Source organism: Spodoptera frugiperda, chromosome 7 (assembly GCF_023101765.2).
Source record: "Spodoptera frugiperda isolate SF20-4 chromosome 7, AGI-APGP_CSIRO_Sfru_2.0, whole genome shotgun sequence".
Lineage (NCBI taxonomy): Eukaryota > Metazoa > Arthropoda > Insecta > Lepidoptera > Noctuidae > Spodoptera > Spodoptera frugiperda.
In genome coordinates this window covers 7,818,154-7,835,794 of record NC_064218.1, presented here as the reverse complement: position 1 = coordinate 7,835,794, position 17,641 = coordinate 7,818,154, and the positions used below count along the sequence as shown (strand labels likewise).

The following is a 17,641-nucleotide window of genomic DNA, read 5'->3' as shown; positions in this document are numbered from 1 at the left end:
CCGAAGGTCCAATTACCCCATTCCCAATCTTCCCAATCCCCGATTTCCCAACAACCCTTAAATTCCTAACCCCATAAAAACACAACAAAATCCTTTAACAATCCAAAGTTTCTTAGAAGACACTGTTACAATATAATGTTCAGCAAAGTTTCAGTTTGACCTACCTTAACAATAGGTGTATGTAAGCCCGCAGCTTACATTATGTATGTATGTATGTAGGTATGTATAGACCCGAACGGCCTACACGGCTGATATAATTAATAACCGTGTACCATGCAAATGCAATGTTATATATCGTGTATTCACGTATAAGTGTACCCCTAAGGGATTTCGAGTCAGTTTCCTACATAATTGTGTATGTTTAAAGCTAAATTCTAAATTAATAATTAGCAGTCGTTTCTTTAGTGTATTATATATGTTTGTGAATAAATTAAGAATGCTTACACGGATGAATAAGGATGTTCTCCACCAGAGATGTGCTATGCTACGTTGCTGAGGATGCGATAATATTTATTGGTACATATAGCTTAGAACTAGGGGAAACGGACTAAGCTATGTTTTTATATGGAACGATGCGTGCTATGGATGTGTGCTATTGATAGCTTCCCTACTATCGATACATTACATACTCGAGTTGCGCATCATTCTCGCACAACTGTCTAGCTTAGTATCAGTGGAAACGGTCACTTATTTTTACAGCTTAGCTTATCACAGCTTAGGTACCTTCGTACCATAGCTACATAGCACATATTTGGTGGAACCCTTAGTATATTGTATAGATGTTTTAATTTTATAAAAAGTATTCATAAACAATCTAAATATTTAAAATTTTCAACGCAACTTTTCAAAATATTCACATCAGACTTAAATTCTATGAATAACCCGCAATATTTCGAAGAACAACGAACTTTGCGCCAGGCGATTAATCAACGCAACAATAAAAACTAATAATTAATAACAACAGAAAGTAATTAATAAATCCGAGCGTTACACAGTGAAATGTTGAACTTTAGTGTCATAAAGAACGCCCACAATCACGGCCGAGAGTCGTGCTTTAACCCTAAACAAGGCCCTTTAATTTTGCAAAACGGTAAAGCATAATTGTCCGCCGACCTAGGCCAAAACGTACCCATTTCAATTCTAAATGAGCCTCAGCCCAAAATCTAGTTAAGGTTAAAAGGTTACAAAACTGTGTATTCGTTGCCGTTTCTTCAATTAGTCTCATTGTAGAAATTAATAACAAACAGTAGAATGTTTTGTTACTGCGTTGGCCTGGTGTGAACGTCACGTCGCGTCGTGTAGGGCCATATTGAGGATGGTCCCAGTTTAAAATTGGCCTTGTATTGCATGAGTTTGAGGCCCTGGTACTTTACCTAAAGCACGTATCATGCGTATATACCTATGTACAGTTTCATTTATATGAGTATGTAAGGTAATGCGGTTTTAGATATTTTAATACAATGGCACTTATAGTTGCTGTGCTAACATGGGGATTCACAGACATTACAGAAATTGATTTATTTTATTTTATTCTGAGAGAGTTTCTGAGAAATATGTTAGTTGTTACATTTGTATTAGTCATTACGAGTATTTCAGTATTTCCCAATTAGTTTTATAATGTACTGGTCATTAGTTTGATATCTTATTTCTGTTATTTAAGTGAGGGAGAGCAATCATTTCATATTTATCGTGGTTTATCTCCTTTTGTTTGTTATAACTGCGTTAATATAGTGAATGTGGTGCATGTCTATAATTGGCATAAGCAATCACCGCCGTCCATGGACCCTTGAAACACCAGAGGCGTTACAAGTGCGTTGCCGGCCTTTTCAGGGTCAGGAATTTAAGGGTTGTAGGACGTGCCTTAACAGTAATACATAAGTAAATAAATAAATTTCAAATTACAAACTATTTTAAATTATCTAACGTTAGGCAGTGCCCTTGAACCATGAATACTTAGATAATTAGTAATAGCGAAGTGTCTAGAATTGTATCAGGAGTATCGGTACAAGTATGATCGGATTTCTTTGACCTTAGGGGATAACTTTGACTCTACAAAATTCTATAACCAATAGGAACAATATTCTTAAGTTTGGGTAAAGCTCTTTAATTTATTTATTTAAGTTACCTCCTATCAATTTCAATAGTCATATTATTTTAAACTAGCTACTTCCGCGCGGTTTCACCCGCTCTACTCGGCTCCTATTGGTCATAGCGTAATGATTTATAGCTTACAACCTTCCTCGATAAATGCACTATCCAATATAAAAATAATTATTCAATTCGGACCAGTAGCTCCGGAGATTAGCGCGTTCAAACAAACAAACTCTTCAGCTTTATAATATTAATAATATAGATTACCCCTAGAATGAAAGAAACCCGATCTCACGGTACCTATACTTTTAAAGTGTTAATTACACAAATCTACACATAATCACCACTTAGAGTATATCACAAAATCTCTCGTCTCCCTCAACTAAAGCAAACCCTCACGGCTCACCTACGAATTAACAACCATAATATTACGACTACAAACATAATATTAACAAACACATTTATCTCATATCGAAGTAATGAGTTAATTTAACATGTAGTCGAGATTTTCCTTGAGTAATACTGTCTCTGAGATTAACCGCTCAGGTAATTAAGACTGAGTGACTTGTGACGTCACTGACTGAATGCTGGCAACCCCATCAATAATGCTGGCAACTTAAACTCTGGTTTAGTCTGAATAGGTTTGCAAGTGGTAAAAGTAGTTGGGTTTTAGTTTTGTACGTGATTGGTTTGTGCTGATTGTTGGAATGTGTTTTACGAATGTAAGATGTGTACTTAAATGAAAAAAATAAATAAAACCAGGGATAAAATGGAAATACCAGACTTCGCAGATCGATGTGTTTAGATAGATAGATAATAATCTTTATTGGACACGTAATTAAAAAACGTACAATCTATATATTAATACGTGATGCAAAAACTTTGGACCGCTTTTTACGAAAATTGCGCGAACGTAGGAGCATAAAATTTGGTACACTTATAGTTTATGTGTAGGAAAAGTGCAGAACACTAATATTTTTCAAAAATAATGCTTATAAAGTACATTAAATCAATAAATAAAACATTACACACACATGCATAGTATCTGATCGTATTTGACAAAACGTCAAAATCGATAGACATTGCGATGATATTGACGTCTCATATGAATAGAGTTTTATAAAAGAGTTTGTTTGAGTTAAATAAAAATTATCCTTGAACGTATGTTAAGTGGTATTGTAAATTAAATCGTATATGGTTGAATTTCAACCACTAGTATTATAAAATGAACTAGAATAAATTAGGATACAAAGACGTCCTAATCACTAAAATCGATGTCTACCAAGCACAGGGTGGACAGAATGTCTTTTTAAGTTTTTCTATTTTTTATATCTGATCTAAGTGAACTGAAATATGTAAATGTCCAAATGGCTCTATATTATAGCCATCAAATAACGGTAACAAACAGTCATTATAATTTTATCTATATGCAACTAATTACAAATCGCATATTTGTTGCCAATAAAATAGTTTATGCATAAATTGATAGGCTAAAGACTAATTAGCCTATTACATTTATTTAAAACAAAGTGTACCAATTAACATAGTACATAGATAATAACAGGTCATAGCTCAATACTAATTATCTGCATACAAAACAAGTGAAACTCATGATATAGCTTTTCATACAATGCATGTCAACATCATCATCACTGCTGACCAAAGGTCTCTTCTCACACGGAGAAGGTTTGAGCATTAAACACCACGCTTGCTCAATGCGGGTTGGCGATTTTAAAACTATAATTAGAAATTATAAGTCACATCAGTGCTTGCCGTTTGAGGTTTCGATCCCGCACTCTCATGCATGAGAAGCATAAGGAAATGTAATAATCAGAAGGAAAACACAAATAATCTTAATCAATTAAAGAATTAGCTACTTAACTCGTATTGGATATTGAAATTAAAATAAAAACCTTCATCGACAGCCTGTGAAAGTCCACTGCTAGAATAGAATATGTACCCTTCCCACATCAGTGGTTTTTTTTTTGGCATCCCTGTTGGAGATCGCAGTTCAAGCAAGATGTTCAAATTTTAAATAGGACTGTTTCCAGTCTCTATCAAATGTGTAAGTCTTTGAGATACCATAGAAGATTAGTAGAGACTTATATCGTAGTCGAAATGATCACAATAGCGACTCTTGAACAATGGAGATATCAGATTCGGTATGTTATATTTTAAGAAATATGTTTTTTTAAGAAAAAAAAAATTCTTAACTAAAATGAAACAAGGACACGTAGACCTTTAACTTGTAAATTATCCTCAAATAGCATCTTGACTCAGTGAATCAACAAAAATAACCGATTTTGTATATTCACAAAACGTATTATTTTTGTCCGTCAGGGAAGACCTATAATCGGTTATTTTTGTTGATTCACGTAGGTAATGCCAGGCAATAACTGCATCGATGATGGTCGTATAGTCACAAATGCAAGTACATTATATATTCTGTACAAGTCTGGCAAAATTTATTGAAACAAATAGGTACAACAAGTTTGAAACAAAACGACCTTTGCAATCGTTAATGAGACTAATTAACACTAATCGTGATATCATAGGGTCTTTTTAGGGTCACCCACTATCTTTTAACAATATTACTCATGTCTTAATCATATTCAGAATGAATATTGTGTGAGATCACACAATATAAATTATATGAGTTTTGTTTCTTGATCTTGAATTCAGCACAATATGTCTGTTATAATATATAAACTGTTATTCTTTCTTCTTTCTTTCTATTAGGGGGTTAAATGGAAACATTGCTAGGATCTGTGAATTAAAAACGAATCAGTTGGAACAGTAAACTGTATATAATAAATATGACATATACATCTATCGTCTTGCAGAAAAATACTCGTGATAAGAACATTGCTCTCATAAAGGTTCCACCTACGGTCATTAAAACTACGTTATGACGTCACCAGCTATATCGTCTGCATTCTTACAACTAGTACAGGTTTTGAGTTTTAAGTATTTTTTTTTTGTTTTCTAGAAGATTTTCTTTGATAGAATATACATAGTAATTGTATAATCATTTACTGCAGTATGTAATCTTTGGGTCTGTTGGTAATGACAAATAATCTGTTTAATTATTTGTCGTACCTACCAATAAATATCAGATAAATGACATTGTAGCTATCCAATGCGCAATTCTATGGGGAGAGTAATAATTGTATTCGTAACGAAAGTGATACTGAACCAAATAAAATGGAGACCATTAGTAACGTAAGCACTTAATTACAAAAAACTGAAAATGAATTTTCATTTTCTGTATAAACTTTGATACCCAACTGAGTAACTACATACGAACAAAATTAAATTTCCCCTCCCGCGTGATTAAATTTGACAACGAGCAAAAAACTGTACAATGCATTTTTTTCAATTAACAAAGTACCACGAAAATAACAATAAAACGACGTACGAATATGAAGGTAACCGCAGTTTCAGTAACAGACATACCTACTACACACTTCGTGTAAACGTACATTTGAGCGACGTCCATTGAAAATTGAGCTGCGGTACTTCATTAAGGCTTAACGCCCATTGTTAGTAAGCGTGGGTAGTGAGGGATGAGGTAGGTCAAGTTATTCTGGTAATTTCGGCAGGAATTCCCGGTATGAAGCCTCTCGCGCGGGGGCGTACGGTGGCCATACGTCATAGCTGACACTCAGTAGCTATCCCGCGGGGCTGGCGCGGGAACATACAGTAATCCAACCGTTGAAATTATACGCCGACCTTCGAACAGAAACATCTTTATGAAACCTATCACGATCCTCGTACGTGGCTCCAGACTTTTAGACGAAGCGTGACAGCTTCAAGTACAATTAAGGTCATAATGTCTTTGAAATGATCATATCCTGACGATTGAAGTCCTTAACCTCCCCTTGCTTAGTTCATCTGTATATCGCTATAACATTTCCTAGTAAAATAACAAAAGAGAGCGTTGCATGCACGATTTCAGCTATCTTGATTGTATACCACCTTGGAGTCCAAAGGTTACATTATATAACGCCATTAACAAAGTTCCCAATGGCAATGAAACAAATTGTAACAAGTGCAAACTTCCACTAGCAATTATAAGGTAGGTTAAGTTCAGTTCGGTTCGAGCACCGAAGTTTTCCTCGGAGGGTTTTTACCGAAGCCAGGTCTTCGTATGAATAATGTGGCGTACGAGTTGTGGCGATATTATTTGTTCGGAGAAATTTTTGAAAAGAAATTGTTCCCGGTAGTGTTCGAGCTGAGCGTGGGCTGAACGTTTTCCTGGTACTACTACACTTAGGAACATGTAGCTCCAGTGCTATGCCTTACAATTCTGGGAAAATCTATCAGAGAGCGCTTTAGAATACTAAGAATTTTGTACAAGTTTGTGATTTATCTACTGAATTAGTCGTATTTCAAACTGTTGTTCGCCATTTGCCGCATCCTCGCGTGGCATTATGTCATTATATAACAATCACATTTCTGTTTTTCGTCGCAGTTGACAAAAAAAGGTAATTTATTACGGCGTCTCGTCGAATTGTAATCGATGGGTTCAATAGTGATTTTTATCGCAAGAGTAAGTAAAGAAACCAGACAAAAACTTAACAGAATTAATCAAGATATCTGGATTTATTCTCTTTAATTTTTTTGTTTCAAAAGGTATAAAATATTTTGAAAGTCAGACTGATTGACTGACTGAACATAATTTAAGCTAGTTTTCTTTAAGCAAACACAATTGATTTTTTATAATTATCTCATTTTACTTTCAACCTCATCAAGTAAAACCTTTTTGAACAAAGTTACTAGCAATAATCACATGAGAATTTTAGTAGACTATAGAACAAAATATTCAACATAGTCATTACAAAGTTTTACATACGAACTAAAATAACTTGCATTAAAGGTGCTCAAAACCGTCGACTAACTCAGCAAAGAAGTTAAACCACTAACATGTAGAAAAATTCAAAAGAGATTGGCTCGGCTACATGAATAAGTATTTATTGATCACAAGGCCTGAACTAGGTTGTGTCGAGGTTACTAGATTGGCTTAAATCGAGATGTGCATTGTATGCATGTCGCGTACGGGACACGAACGGAGGAACACTTTATGCAATAGCTTAGCTATGGTTGGTAGGTTAGGTAAGTGTTAATCGATAGTTTGATAGTGAGTGTTAGGTGTTTGACTTTTGATTTGAGTTTGAGTTAAATAACAGAGTTGATTAATAAGCATAAAATTGCACCATAGGTAAGGTAATTAAATAAAAATAATATACATTATATAAAAGGCTCTTGTTTGTTAAAATAATATATAGAGATATTATGTTATAATAATTCAGTAAATTATATCCGGTTTGTTTGCTGCTACGACTACCTCGTTGGTAGAGTGGTTGCAAGTGCAACTTCTGGACAAGAGGTTTGCGATACGATTCCCGGGTCAGGCAAAGTATTACTGGGCTTTTTCGTTTTTCGAAAATTTAGCTGTGGTAGCACGGAGTCTGAAATTATGTCCGGTAAATAGCAATAGGCTCACCCCCTATTACATGGGACTTATAACACAAATGGTGAAAAGTGGATGTACATTGTATAGCGGCATTACGTGTCGTAATGCGCACCTTTGCCTAACCCTTCGGGGATTAAAAGGCGTGATGTTGCTTAAATTATTCCTTACTGAACCATGTTAAGTATAATTTTAGTGAAACAACGAAAAATAAAACAAATAGGTAATTATTATTAATAAAACGACTACATAACAAGGTATTATTTTTCTATTCATTATCTAACTATTGTACTAAAGAGAAATTTGCTTGCTTTTCCTTAAAATCAACAGTTTAGATGGATAATTTATTAGACAATATAATTGACATTATAATCGCGTGAAATTCGAAGATAAATTAAAAGAATGCAAAGCAAAAGTAATCTGAAACTGTATTCATTATTTCATTATATCATAAACGGTTTATAATTTGCAATTACTAATTATTGTAACGAAACTATTAGGTAGGTATTGTATTGTTGATTGGTAGAATTAATGATATCTCTTTGAGGAACGGACTTTTTTAATGTGGTTATGAGAGGAAGGTAATTTTTTCTGTGGTTTGCGCATGTAAATTAAAAGTTAGAAGGAAAGACAGTGAACCCTGGAGCTGCGGGCTGACTAGCGGGTTACTGGGGCTTCAACTCGAAAAGCAGGAGTAGGAACGGGTGGTTTTTTAGTCAGTAAGAGTCTGATACTCCCTCGGCCGCGTCGCCCAAAGCGGGAGAAGCCATTGAATGATTTTCGTCCTTTAAAAAACCTTTATTGAAAGAGAATAAAATAGGTAACATTATAATTAAAGGATTACTTTGAATTAATTTAAATTATAACGTGTTTATTGCAATCATACCTACTAACAATCACATAACATCTGCTTCATATACATAAACACATATTTGTATAACTGCCAAGATAATACACGTAATTTGTGACATGGCGTTAGTTTCATTGTAAATTAGTAAAACAATAAAACATTACGTCCTCCATTTGTACATATTTGAGTACTTTTTAGTTACGGTCAATATTCTTCAAATGGATTGACTATTGACAATCGCGGTAAACGCCGCCATGTTGTAATTTTAAAGAACATCGGGCATTTTTGTATGGGACACTTACCTACTTGGCGAACAAAAATAAAATTAGGTACGGTGGATAGGCAATTAAATCTAGTTCACAATGGTATAGTTCCCATATCTGTGGGTCGTGGCAATAAGGAGAAATTGGACATTTAAAAAATATTTATAAATGTTTTTGGGCAATAATTGAAGAGGAAAAAGGGAATCAAAAATAATTAAAACAACATATTTTTCTCTTAACTTTTGGCGAAGGACTGCGATGATGATGACGAAGGACTGCGATGTAGTAAGATAAGCTAGCTACCTGCGCGAGAGCAACATAATACCAGTTTTAAGACTATGGGCGAGAGTGAGAACGAAATATGCACATCAACTTGACGGATTTAGTCTGATTGGGTTTATAAAAATACCACGGAGTGATATTTTAACTTACTGAGCGGTCGTTTAGTAATTAGGAAAAATAGTCAACTTAAAATATCATTTTCATTTTACTAATTATTTCCATTTTCCCATTATTGTGAATCAAAATAACTACACAATATTAAATATGATTGCAAACACTATCATTTAAAAATATTTTGGTTTATGTTCGCGACTTTTAAAAAATCGGGTAAAAAACGCCCGATGTCCTTTCGAACGCGACGGCTTGTCTATATTATTATTTTATTTTTTCTGTGTAGCGGCCTGTATTTTGTGATTCGAAATTATTATTAAATGTTATTTTTTTTTATGCAATAAAAACTGTTATTATAAATTAATGTTTTTGATCTTGCGTCGCGCAAAGCGTATGCTAATGTTCATGAATAGGAGGTTTTACTTGAAAATATTTTGCAGCAGCCCGATTCACAAAATTATTTGAATTGTAAATTAAACAAATAAAATTATAGTCTTACAAAAACATTAATGTGTTTCTCGGTGCCTCCAACCTATAAATAGATATAAGGAAGTAATTACTGAAACTAGCGTTTGCAATAATAGATATAATTGGATTGTTTTATATACATATTATATAAACCCGTTTAAATATACACACATAGGTACGTAGTAACAGGAAAATCTATGAACGATTATCGCTAAGCTTATAAAATTGCTTACACATTATTAACTTTATTGCAATGTTAGGTAAAATATTTAATTTAACTATTTTCAGAAATCCACTGTTTACAAATCTCTATATATAAAAATCAATTGCTTTTCGTTAGTCTCGCTAAAACTCGAGAACGGTTGGACCGATTTGGCTAATTATTTATGGAAGTTCAGGAAAGGTCTAAAAGGTGAGGAAAAGGGTTAGCTTGTCTAATATAATAAAATGTAGTGTATACAGGAATAAAACGAAAACAAACGCTCATTATATGAGCTAATTAGTTGTTTTGTTTTATTAATAACTGATTAGAAACCCGCACATAAATTAGTACTTAGTCATTATTTAGGCTTATGAATAATAGGCTATGACTGCCTCGTTGGCCGAGTGGTTGTAAGCGCGACTGCCGGGCAAGGGGTCTCGGGTTCGATTCCCGGGTCGGGCGAAGTATTACTGGGCTTTTTTCGGTTTTTCGAAAATTTCTCAGTGGTAGCACGGAGTCTGGAAATGTGCCCAGTATATGGCAATAGGCTCACCACCTATTACATGGGACTTACAACATAAATTGTGAAATGTGGGTGTACATTGGCATTATGTGTTATGTTATCGGCTTACTCGGGGATTGGGAAGATTGTGAAGAGGGGAATTGGGCCTCCGGTAACCTCACTCACACAACGAAACACAACGCAAGCGTGGTTTCACGTCGGTTTTCGATGAGGCCGTGATGTCACTCCGGTCGAGCCGGCCCATTCGTGCCGAAGCATGGCTCTCCTACACTTACTACCGAATTAAAATCACTCACCTCTTAAAATAAACTAAAAAGGGCCGAAGGACCATAGAGGTTTTATTCACGATCACGCACGGAAGCCATTTAAAAAGTCATTGAGGAAACCCTATCAGAAAGATTGTGCCCCACTTTCTAAAATGGCCGAAATCCCGTCAAAGCCAACATTATTTCTTTTGTTTCTTTCTTAGCAACAAAGTATCGAATTTCGTGAAGGAATTCTTGGACAAGCACTTCAAATTACACCAATATGTCAATAGGCTTTAGACTTTATTACAAAAGTTTAAGGTTGAAAGTGGTTTAAAGTATATTGACAGTTTCGGATAGGTTGACGTGCTGGCACCTGTATATGTATACCTAAGTAATTTTGTGGGACAAGTTATATAGGTAATGTAAGTACCTAGTTCATATTGTGGAAGGTTTTTAATCCTATTTGTAATTAGCATACTGAGTATGTATATTACGTAGGTATTTATTTGTTATTTAATTATTAAAAGACTGAAATTATGAAAAATTTATACTTATGTATACTATCAAGTAGACCGTATGTTTTCTTGTTCCCATCGTGGTTTAAAAAAACTTAGAACATAGAATTCTCAAATACATTGTATAAAATCACAGAATCACTAACAGAATCCTGTACCAGGATGACCCAAGATACCAAGAACTACCTAAACCAAGTTACCACGAGACCTCTAACTTACTCCTAACTTATCCCCGGTCAGTTAAAAATAGGTTAACCGACGATTACTATCGAATTTACTTTGCGGTTGGTAAAAGTTTCCAACTAATGAATTTAATTCTGCTTCGGTTTCGGAACTGCACACTTTACAGTTTGAACTAGATTTAAAAAAAAATAGTAGACTCGTGTTTTGATAGACATATTTGATACATGTTTACTTTTTGTGATGTTAAAAAAATAATTATTACTATGATATGAATAAGAAATGTAAGAGAGAGTAGATGCGTTAATAAACCAGATTTTACATTTTGTATGTGCATTTGTAGATAAAATGCATTACTTATTTTCAAAAATAATAAATAATTAAGTTTTTTAAAGTTGTAAAACACTCTTACCACGACTTATTTGGGCTGCACTTTACAAATCTACAATTTGCATTGTATACTACGTACCTATATGTATAAAATATATCCCAATAGAACTCTACTCAATATACTTCACAATACCCGTGGGAAAGATTCCTCTTACTACGTGCTAAACGTTGAACTGCTTAGAGAAAACGAATTAAATTCTAAAGCATTTGCAGATACTAGAACTTGTTGAGATAAATCAGTACTTGTAAAGTCGGAAATCTATATATTAATACGTGATGCAAAAACTTTGGACCGCTTTTTACGAAAATTGCGCGGACGTAGGAGCATAAAATTTGGTACACTTATAGTTTATGTGTAGGAGAAGTGCGGAACGCTAATATTTTTCAAAAATAATGCTTATAAAGTACATTAAATCAATAAATAAAACATTACACACACATGCATAGTATCAGATCGTATTTGACAAAACGTCAAAATCGATAAACATTGCGATGATATTGAAGTGTCATATGAATAGAGTTTTATAAAAGAGTTTGTTTGAGTTTGAGTTAAATAAAAATTATATGGTAAATGGTTGAATTTCAACCACTAGGCGACCACTAGTATATAGAAATATACCGCGTAAAGTCGTCGTTTTCTGTTTACTAAACTTCGCTGCAATGTGATCCTGTAAATCCTGATGTCGAGGTACTTAGTTTATCGAGTGCAACTGACATAGACTAACGTATCACTCGATTTCAATGTTTACTTTCGAGTTTTCAGAACAACCTATTGTTTTTACCGGTTAGAAGTCGGTGCCATAAGTTCATATTAAAATACTAAGTATACTGCTACATATTAGGTATCAATTAAGGTTTTTTATAAATAATTTTCTTTAGAACTTATGAAATCGGCTTCTAACCTATCAGTAGGTGAGCAACCTAGCAGTACTTATAATAGTAATTTTTAATGTTACTTTCTGTTTGTTTTTAGTTTTTGTTTTTTGAATTCGGTTAAGCAACCATAAATGCCTGCAAACTATAAATACCGTACCCATTGTAATGCTTTAAAATGCCGCGTCTCTAAGTAAAGTTAACCATATATTTAGTTTTGAAGTTCCGACCCGGAAATGTGTTTAAATTTTCACCAGGTCGTAGTATTGATCAAAGAAACACATTCTACTACTACAGCGATGTTTATGTGAGTCGTAGTATAGTTTATGTGGACGGGAAACGTGCGGACTTTGGGGACATGATCCGTCCTTTGTCCTCCATACATTAACCCAAGAAAACATTTAGCATTCCATCCTTTAGTCGAAAGGTATGGCCGGTGATTTTTTAGGCACATTCCTATTTTTGCGAATAGAAACCTAGCTTTGGATTACAATTTTATTTGTAGTTGTGTTTATTTATAATTTTGACAGCTATCAATATAATCGTATCAGAGGCTTAGTATGAAATTGCTCAAATGCATTTTGACCCTTGTCTCTTAGTATATGCTAAAACTATTATTTCCTAAGTTTTAGCATATACCTCTAAGGTGTAATCTTTAGTGCAATTCTTGGGCTGGATTAAAAATCAAAGAGACGGTGTGTAGAGAGAATTAGACAATTATGACAGGTGGGTGGCAATGTCTCGCAATGGGACTCGAAACGAGACAAATATGTTTCACAAATATATTTTTACTCACATCACGAGGTTCAAGTGATCTTGATACCGTACTTAAATCGTGATAAATATTTTTAGAATGTTGAATTTAGACATTGACAGATACATTAAGATCCAAATATACGACATTATAATCTTCAGAATTGATGATTAACAGTCAATTCACACTCAAAAATATACTTTAACTGAAAATTTCCTATTTTTATACTTATTTCAATATTTGCTGTACAGTTTCCGTTGACAACGAGGATGTAAGCGTTAAAAATAACAAGTTTCAGCAGCAGCCCATTAAGCTATACTTACCAAATATTTTCAATTGATTTACAACTTTATTGCAACACCATAAAATTGAAATTCTATTAAATAAATTTCACGATTTGGTATACTTTGAGGTGCGGTCATTCGTCCATTACCATGTTCCTTACCATATTTACTTAAGAGCTATAGTCCTCACTCGCTAATAGCCATTATAACCCAGCCATCTTTAAATGGTTTGACACGACATGGTGACAGGGTCTCACGATTATCCATTGTTGCTGCCTGAGGCCTTGGAGCTGAGGGTTGAATACCATCATCAGTTCAAGTAGAAACAATTTAGTGAATGGTTAAGGATACCTACTTGTGAGGTGACTTTTATAACCAATTCAACTCTTTCCATGGGTGTAGTAAGAAACGGTGCTTTTTAACCGACTTCAACAACGGAGGTTCTCAGTTTGACCTGTATGTATATTGTTGGTGCGCGATTATCTCGCATTTGACTGAACTGATGAACTTGATTCGGTTTTCAGCATAGTATTTTACAAATGTAGGAGAAGATTTCGCCAACCGTAGCTCGCTTTATATTTCTACCGCCTATGAGTAGTTCATAAGTGGAGTCACGGGTTGTTGTTGATAACTATGGTGTTTAGTAAGTTGTGTGTGATATTGAACACATTAGTGCTTTTGGTCACAACTTAATACATCTGTAAATATCTAATATATTTTTTATTTCATAAAAATAAATGGAACTTTAATTGGAAAATTAATAGACTAGGAAAAACTTTATAGTGTTCACTTCCGAGGTACCTTTTCTGCCAATAATAACGTTGTCTGTATACATCTGAATATAAACTAGTATATATACCGTTTATTTATCATGGAAATCACACCTGTGACCACTTCACAAATAAAATACACAGAATGATCAAAGAAATAAACTGGCCCGATTTTATGTGCGACCTAAATTCCGGTGTTTCAGAATCGATTATATTTCTCTCGACGTATTTTATGTTAACTGGCCTCTGTAGAGTAGTAGAAAATGTGGCTGCTGAACAAACGTCTTGGATTCAATTCAAAGAATCAAAATAATTTTATTGAAGTGTTTTCAGATTTTTTGGTAATTTCTCAATAATAACACGGAATATGGAATTGTTCTCTCTATATTATTATACTCTTCTATTACACGGGTCTCATATTACTGGTGCAAAACATTGTATGAACGTCTTTTTTAAGGGGGGATATCCTCCCCTCCCCTTAAATAAAAAGACATGCATACAATGTCAATAAACACAAAATCAGAGAAAATCGTATGGATGATATATGTATAATGTCTTCTTCCGAGGCGAGAGGGAGTGTCAGACTCTTACTGACTAAAAACTACTCCTACTTTGTGAACCAAAACCCCGATAACCCGGTAGGCGGTCAGATAGTCTGCAGCTGTATGCACTGTCTACCCATTGAGGAACTGAACGTTTTCTGAACTATCATCATAGCTTTATTATGAAAAAGATTTTGGACAGGAGTTTGACTGCCATGCAAACAACATTGCTTTTTTTTCATTTTATTTAAATTGGATGACGTTGCATGTTTCAAACAAACAACGCATTAATTTATTCAACCATTCTGTATCAGATTTTCTTATCATTTCAATGCAACTAATTAGTTGTACTCATTAAAATAATTGTTAATTAAATTAATTAAAATATTGTTTTTTTTTTACTTTATCAGATTTCTACCTAACTAACAAATCGACCACAATCGAAAATTAATTTAATTAGAACATTATAACGTGCTGAATTTCAAAATAATTACCCTTAATATGCTCAGCAGAATGCATTTTAATATATTTCTACATATACATACATAAATATGTATTTACTATATTTTTTTAATCAAAATTCCTTAATATCCGGTAAACACAAAGTCATTTATCAAATCGTGTAAAAATGTCAATGGAGTGAAACAGTTCACGATAATGCGCGTACGCAGTTTCCTACAAACACTGTCTAGTTGTGTTGTGTGCGCTATTGTTAAATACCCATTCATGTTCTTTGTTGTGTCCAACGGTTTCATGTACACTGCTGTATCAATGTAAGATGTCCGTTTTTGTGTTCAAATAAAATCGGCAATGGATCGTGCTGAAATAGTTTTGTAATGATTCATACATTTATCGTTTGTTTTTTATGTCGGACGAATTTTTACATTTTTTTCTTGAAAATAAAGATTTTTATTCTAGACTTGATTTTGTATATCTTACTAATTTAGACTTTATTCCTTTGTAATATGGTACCTACCATGGCGTTTGATTTGGTGTTACAACTGCTTCTTTTAGCCAAACTTCTATCTTATCGTAATTATTATCCCATCAAAAACATCCTGTAAAAAACCCAAGTCTCGCAGCTCAGTCTTTCTACCGTCAAAAGTTGTGAGATCCATGTAATACCAAGTCGGTTAATCTATTTAGTGTCTACTTGAAGGACCTTCTGTCTTAAGTTATTACATAAGTTATTATCATGCCAATATTAAAAATATTTAACGTTTTAAACAAATAGATCGACTTGGACATCGCTTGACTTGATTATTAGTATGTATCACACTACACAGCACGACGGGCCAGCGACCAACAGGAACGAGAGTTTCAATCGCGTGAGGCGCGAGAGACTAAAGAATCTAATATAATATTGTAATATTCATTTTGTTTTCATGCGATGTCCAAGTCGATCTATTTGTTTAAAACGTTAAATATTTTTAATATTGGCATGATAATAACTTATGTAATAACTTAAGACAGAAGGTCCTTCAAGTAGACACTAAATAGATTAACCGACTTGGTATTACATGGATCTCACAACTTTTGACGGTAGAAAGACTGAGCTGCGAGACTTGGGTTTTTTACAGGATGTTTTTGATGGGATCTCACTTCTTTTTGTAGAGCCTTTCTTTTTGATACCATCTACTTCTAACGAATTTTGTTAAAGGTCTTATGATATTTTCTTATTTTTATATGTAGTCTTCCTCTTTTTCTTTTCCGGTACTACTTCTTGAGCTTCAGCCACAGTTTTTCTCAAAGCCCACTCCCTGTCTCTATGGGTTTTTTCGGAGGCTTTGATGTCTCAATTTTTGACAAGTCTGGACGGTAAATACTTCTTAATCTGTTGTATTCACAAATTGATGATTCCTGCGCTTTAATACTTCCAAAGTCGACATTAATGAGATGTAAACCGCCTAGACTTGTAACTCTCGAAAGTGCCACGTAAGCTTGACCGGATGTGAACACTGCAGAACCTATATCCATCAGCGCATTACTTAGGCTTAGGCCCTGACTTTTATGTATAGTTATAGCATAGGCTATACATATGGGAAATTGTTCGCGATGAACATAAGCTCTATTAATAATTTCAAATTTAGTTTTGACCGGACCAAGCTCGTATGCATTAGGTAATGTCCAATCATGTGTTCTTCATTACGTCGACCATTTTACAAGTAATAATGTTGTTCAGTTTCATGGGCTAAACACACCCTTACCCACCCTATACCCCCTCCCTTGCCTCATATGGTAGGTACCTATCTACACCTATTAAATTTATAACCACCACCAACCACCAACTGCATAAATAACTTTGTAATCCCATATATTTATATGGGATTACAAAGTTATTGATGCAGTTGGTGTATTTGGAAAACTGGACCGAAATTACAAAATATTTAAGTTTTCCCATGATTAAGACACTAAACTCTATATGTATTCCAAATATGAAGCTTCTAAGTCTGCTAGAAGTGCCTTGGACTTTTGATGATCGGTGAGTCAGTGAGTGACAAAATTTAGAAACTTTAACAAGTTGTCATTCTTAAACTACTGGTTCAAATTGACTGAAATTTTAAATATTCCGTGTTTATACAATGCCGGATTAGTTACTGAAGATTCAGGTTTCTTGCTTTATCCACAACCGAATTATAGGGGGTCGAAAAAGGCCCGAATTGCTTCGAGAAAAGGATGGTACGGCCGTGCCGCTTTTTTTTTTCTCGACTTGGCGGGGGCACTGCCGTGCCCCCAGATATTCATCTCTGGTAGCAAATAAATTTGTTTTACCAGAAGACGAAGTTTAGTTTCTTTTAAAACAGTTTCAGCAATAAATAAGT

The 17,641-nt window shown here is 34.2% G+C and overlaps 1 protein-coding gene across 11 annotated transcripts in view; it reads left to right on the top strand.

The window, feature by feature from the left end:
* The window catches only part of LOC118266375 (potassium/sodium hyperpolarization-activated cyclic nucleotide-gated channel 2), a 297,834-nt gene that overhangs the window by 177,183 nt on the left and 103,010 nt on the right, over positions 1-17,641 (top strand). The gene's annotated exons all lie outside the window — the stretch shown is intronic.